We start from the raw sequence: 6,240 nt of genomic DNA on the forward strand, positions 1-6,240 counted from the left end.
GCTTGAATATTTGCTTTGGCATTTTTTCAGGATCATTGTTCTGCTGCTTTGTCCCTACAGTGGGAGACAATGTATAAAAATGCCCAACAGTCAGACAAAGAGTTGTCATCCAATATGGATGTGAACACTCTGAAACACCCTCAAAGATGAAAGTCAGCAGTTTAACCTCATTGTCATTGTTTCATTCCAAATCCAATGTGGTGGAGTAAAGCCAAAATAATGAAAGGAAGAAAACCATTCACTGTCCAAATACTTACAGACTGCACTATAAATCGAACACACAAGGAAATGACAAAAAATGTATTGTGTTGTTAGTGGGCAGCAAAATCACTTTGTAGTGGTGGCTCGTGTTTTGAGAGGTTCTCTTTTTTTGGGTTACATGTAACAAGTGATATACAAAACTCCCTGTTTGGGAAACCTGCTGCTTCTTTGCCCTCCATGCACTACTAGTTTGTTACATCATGTAGCTTGAATGGAAAATCCCAGTGGGTGATAGACCTGCAAAAGATTCCTGCATGATATTATTCATGTCTGTCCACATTTGTATTCTGTACCATCTGAGCTATGCTAGCATTACTGTTTTCAGATAAGGACATCTATGATGGGGGGCCAGTATAAGAGGCAAGTACAGGGTTCCTCCTCTTCCTCTCCATCACCCAGTATCTCTCTCAATCTTTCTCCCATCCTCTTTGTCAGTCCTCCAGTGGTTTGATGGGTGTAGCTGACAGATGACAATCTCATTTCCATTCAGGCGTGGTTCCCTGCTATCTGGGGGCTAAGCCATGCAATAGCTATAAGTGTCACATTAAATCCCAGCCAGGGAGATGGGAATGGCAGAGTGACAGAGGAGCCATTCACAACTGCCATTATCTATGTCTCTGTGGGTGACACCCACATATAGAAATGTGTAGCTGTAGTGTGCCTATGCAGAAGCTAAGACATGTTTAGGTAGCCATGATCTTTACAATGTCCCAGAGCAATCTCCTGCCTGACACTGACTCTGATTCGCTTCATAAGTTTAAAGTGATGTGAGTCCCGCACTTGACAGCAGCAGCGATGGTGACAGTGGTGATGAAGACAGTGATTAAGATGGTCATACCAATACTGATCAATGATGATGATTACAGTAAAAATTATGATGATGACAATGGCAATGATGATCAGTGTTGGTAGCCATGTTGAAAAGATGATGATGACCACAGCAATGTATGTACACGTTAATCGTGATGGATTTGTCAAGAAAATTGCCCCAACTATCAAGGGAGTGAAAATGAATTTGAATATGTGCAATCCAAGTCCATTACATTAACAGCAGGGTGTGATTACCTTTGCTCAAATGCACAGATATGGGAGTAAAGAATTTGAATGTTCACACAATAGGCAGCTTGGTTGGAAGTGATTAAATCCGCCATCCAAGTGAAGAAACTGAAGGACTCCTATAATTATTCCAGCCAGTACACATGGAAATCCAAGTCCTATCACTCATCCACTTACAGACTGCAAGCATTAGGTTTCAGACCTCTAATAGGCCCCATAATAGCCATGGGGATAAATAGCATGACACCCTCGTTGTCTGGCACCCATACACTCAACGGCCAAAGGCTCCTTCTCCTGCCCAAATTAACCAGCCCGAAAGAACAATACCAGCACCTGGAAAAGGGCAGCAAAAACTTCACATGGCAGTCGAAGACAATTACCCCAAGAAGAATGCTCTCCTCTGCATTTAGCTGATGAGATTTTGGTGAGGTGCAAAAAGAAGAAGTGGAGGGGAAAGAAAAAAATCCCAGTCCAATTACTGCGACCCTGAAGAGATTTGGAAGCTCTTTCGATAGCGTGTGAGGAGTTGTTTGAATGGAACAGTGGCAGAAAAGGGGAAAATGAATTATCGATTCTAATTACACAGGCCTGCGATTCTCTGCTCTCTGTGTGACAGGCCTCTTTTCGGTTCTGTCATTGTAGACCCTCTTTATGGGAAAGGCTGAGACATTAAGATTGTGCACTGATTGGGGTTGTTAAGTGACTCAAGTTGTTAACATTGATTATTTGGTTAGTGTTTGAGTTGCATGATGATTTGTGGTTTTTAAGGGTAACTTTCAAGAGAATTTTGTAGTGCCTCAATATCAAATACTGTCACAGTTGCTATTTTAACCAAAGTTTAACACTGTTAGTACAGTACATGTCCCAGCACGTACTACTTGTGAAGAATACAGCATTTCTGCAAATAACTGGTTAAAGTTATAATACCGGCTTGAGTATCACTGTTCTTGAGTTTTACAGCTGAGCTCAGCTGTGTCTGCCTTGCCTAGGTTATTAGCATATGTATAGAACATATTTGCATGCAGTGCCTTTCAAAAAGTTCACCAACAAGCTGCCGGAGAAACTACCTGGATCTGCGTTATATAATCCTCAGGCTGAATCTGAAAGCAAGAAATTTAAATGCAATCAACTACAGGTTTCTCAGTCATTCAACGCAAAAACTTAAACACAAGGATTATTTTGTATATTAATAGCAGAAATCAAATGCAAAACATTGACTTTCCTAAATGTATTAGTATAAATTGCAATTCTGGTACAAATTATAGTTACTGTACACTTTAGTCTTTTATTGTTGTCACCATCTTGTTGTAGGACACACGCATGCTTTGCATCAAGTAGATGGGAATGTGGGGTGGGCATGAGGTGTCTGATGGAAACAGGACACACTCATTCAGAATACTGATGAGATGCAGTGCAGATTCCTCAGATGCACAAGTCAGACACATACACAACCAACTGCACATATACACAACCTCCACCTTTGTGAGCCCTGTCATGACTTGCTCTCTCTTGCATTTATCGCTAATATACTTTGACATGAAGTTGTTTGTGTCATATGAATGCAGACTAAACTCACAATGTATGTAGTAGTCTCCTATACTGAGATAGCAGAGAAGAAGACAGTTTTACTTGATTTACTCACCATAGCGTGATAGAGCTTTCACCGCTTTCTTTAAATAGGGGTAGTAATATTTTACAAGCCAATAGAAGTTATCCTCACTACGTACATTATTTTTAAATCTTGATACTATTTCCTTCCACAGAGATCAGTGTTTTAGAGCAGATGTATAATATAAACCCGTTAATAATATCTTTAGTGGTGATGTATCTGCCTTTTCAGAAGTTGTATAGTAAATCTCAGGCCTCTTTCTCTTCCTTATAAGTGCTGAACATTTGACCAAGCTTCTGTGTTTGCTACACGACCACAGTTTTGTAAGTGAAACTGTATGGAAAATGCAAGACCCCTAAATGATAGATTGGCTGAGATCAATGCTGACTCAGTATGCAGCAATAAGATAGTATATTCCTCTTACCACATTCTTTGTATATTTTGGTATCTAACCCTTTTCCACAGGAACTGTATATATATATGTATATATGTTTCTTTTAGTGATATACAGGTCTATAAAAGTCCCTGCTCTGGGGGTTGCACTTTCTGATAGTTCCGGAATGTCTGGGGTGTAATATGCAGCGCTGAACGTCACCAAATGGTCAAATACAAATGTTGGTGGTACAGTTTGTGTACAGCCTTCATTCCTGTAAGTCACTAAACATATACTGGTAACTTTATGATATTCAGTATATATATTTTGGGGGATTTATTATGATTAATTAGATCATGATAATCACCTGCTGTAGAAGGAACTGGAGAGACAGAGTTGACTTGAATAAGCAAGTTTATTGTCTGTGTAGAACGTTGCATTGGTAAAGTCTTGGACCCCAGGTTACCTCTCCATTGTTGCCATGCCTTTTTGTTTGTTAAAAGTGAAAGAAATTAACCAAAATGAATGCAACAGTATCTGAGACTCTGGTGATGTGATTTGGATTGTTTCAGGTGTGAGTCAAAGAGCAGAACCCCATTGCAGTGACGAAGGTAGGCCAACATGCTGGCTTTTCCAATCTCTTTTTCTGCCTCTGCCGAACACTGCAAGCTACAGTAAATAACAATGGGGTGTGTATGTCCCCCACTCAGATCATTTGAAATATATCTAGATTCAAAGTCTGCAATGTGCCATACAAAATTGCTTCAGATAAAGTTTTAACAATACAATGCACTCACACATACAATCAGAGCCAGTTCAGTAATTATTCTATGACTGGTCGATGGGAGGTTGCCGTCAATAAAATCTTTTACTTTTTAAATAATAGGAGTGTGACTAATTTCAACAATTTTAATTTTAATTTAAATACTGAATCAGAAATACCCCAGCCATATCATTTTTTAAATCTTAATCTTTTTTATCTTAATTTTTCAATCTTTCATCTTTTTTCCAATACATGTCAGTTAATCTCTACACTACTACAATACAATAATTCAGGGATGTTGTCTCTTCATGATAAAATATTATTTGATGGTCTAATTTATCTTATCATTCCTGTATTTCGAAAAAAGGAACAGGAGGCCAGATGAATTTTAATACAACCCAACATCACAAATCACAATTTGCCTCACGGGGCTTTACATGTACAGTGTACAACACCTTCTATTCTCAGACCCAAGATTCTGATAAGGAAAAATTCCCTCCAAAAAACAATAAAAACCCCCTTCTAACAGGGGGAAAAAACTCCAGGAAGAGCCAAAAACTAGGGATTCCTCTCCCAGGATGGACAGACATGCAATAAATGTTGCATATACAGAAAATACTAACAAAATGACAGTATATGGTCTCTGCTGTCCTGATGTAATAATGTTAATTGTAATAATTTGGTCACAGGTGCTCAATTGTATGCATGTGCTCTGATGTACATGTGAGTTTGTATTTATGTATCTGTGTTTGATTTCTAGTCAATGAATAGGGAAGCAGCAAATATAGCATGGAATGTGTGTGTGTGTGTGTGTGTATGTATGTGAGACAAGGAGCCATAATGCAGGACACCATGCAATGATAGGGGAAAACATTGTGTGTGTGTGTGTGTGTGTGTGTGTGTGTGTATGTGTATGTGTGTTCAGGGGTGTATGATGGGATAGGGTGGATAAGATCTAATTTCTATTTCTTGGCAGAGCATTGTTCGAGATTGAGCAGAGCGAGCAGTGCGGGGATGTTGCCAGGGGTTTGTCAGGTCGCCAAGCACAATTCCAATCCCATATTTACTGTACCAGCTGATTCATTACATCACATGCAGTACTGTATAATCCTAGAATGAGGAATGGGGAGAGGAGCACAAAGGGAGGAGAAGGAGGTAAAGGGAGATATGACTGAGGAAAAGCAGCCCTTCTGTGTCTCTGTGATGGCCCTTTGAAATGGGAAAAGAAGATAATACTTTAAAAGCATTAAAGAAATATTGAATATCAGCAGTACATGCTTTATATTGTCAGATTTAATGTTTATTATTTCATTTTCTGTCTCCTTTCTCTCAGTCTGTCTGTCCTCACATGTCAATTCCCTTAAGAAATGTGTATAAGGGGGGCATATGAAAAGAAATCACACATCCCCTGTGCCAGCACGCTTACATGAACAGATTTACCAGTTTCATGACCCCCCACCCCTCACCACCTACTGCCTGCTCTCTCTCTCTCTCTCTCTCTCAATCTTTCTATCTATCTCTCTCCCCCTTCCCCTTCTCTCCCCCAAAATTCAATCTTGTATTTGCTAGTGATGGAGAGGAGCTCGGCAGTTTTATGCCAGGCGCAGTAGAATATATTAAACTGCAGGAAAAATATAAATAAATAAAAGAGGGGATCTATCTGTCCTAGTTTCTCTTCATTGAATGAGCATGATTGGGTCGAGCATGCGGTTTCATTTACTTATTTATTTCTTTCCACTGAATGCAATGCGGTGTTCAGTACAGTTTGTAGCCGAATATTGATATTGACTGCCTGAGGCTCGTGTGGAAGGTGATGATGGGGGGAGGGAGAAAAGAGGGTTCACTATGCTGTCAGGTAAGACAAGAAAACTTTAAGTTATGTAACGTAATCTGTGCTTCTTTGGAAACAGTGTTTTGATATTGGAATCGTTTTAGGTGTGACGGACTAAGTAAGCTCCCAGAACATCAGGTCAGTCAGTGGCTAAATGTGGTCGTCCCTAGAGAGATATTTTCTTGAACATTTTTTAAGGTGGGGAAATGTTGGTCATACCTCACTCAGAAAACCCAGGTTTTTTGCCAGAATAATCAATCATTAATTTAGTCTATACAATGGTGGAATACAGTGAACAATGCCCATCACAACTTCCCCCAGAGTCCAATTTTTTTTTTTTTTTTTTT

Source organism: Morone saxatilis, unplaced genomic scaffold (genome assembly GCF_004916995.1).
Source record: "Morone saxatilis isolate NCDOM2014 unplaced genomic scaffold, NCSU_SB_2.0 Contig10, whole genome shotgun sequence".
NCBI lineage: Eukaryota > Metazoa > Chordata > Actinopteri > Moronidae > Morone > Morone saxatilis.